Raw genomic sequence first — 413 nt, 5'->3', positions numbered from 1 at the left:
AAAGACATAGAGAGAGAGAAGGGGGGCTATTTGTATGTAGAAGAGCGGGAGAGAGCACATGCGTATGTGTCTTTGTGATGTTCATAACCAAGCTTCTAATTCATGAACAAACACAACCCATTCGCACATTATACAAAAAGAAAAAAAGAAAATAGCATAGAAACCCTCAATGAAAAGGCAATGACTCTTAACGAATCATTGATCATCGCTCAACCCTATATACCGTCTTAGTCAACTTGTTAATAAAATGAGATTAATAGAGGAATCTGTTGCAGTCTGTTGCAAGTAACTTTTGTATCCCTGTTTCCTGATCCTGCTTTTGTTTCGATGAGTTATGTAGCTTAATATAGAAAGGTGAAAAGGCTTTGAAAATTTATAACGTTCAGTGGAAAAAATATCCAATATAAATCTCC

This window comes from Penaeus monodon, chromosome 21 (genome assembly GCF_015228065.2).
Source record: "Penaeus monodon isolate SGIC_2016 chromosome 21, NSTDA_Pmon_1, whole genome shotgun sequence".
NCBI classification, from domain to species: Eukaryota; Metazoa; Arthropoda; class Malacostraca; order Decapoda; family Penaeidae; genus Penaeus; species Penaeus monodon.
Note: the sequence above shows the minus strand (reverse complement) of the source record.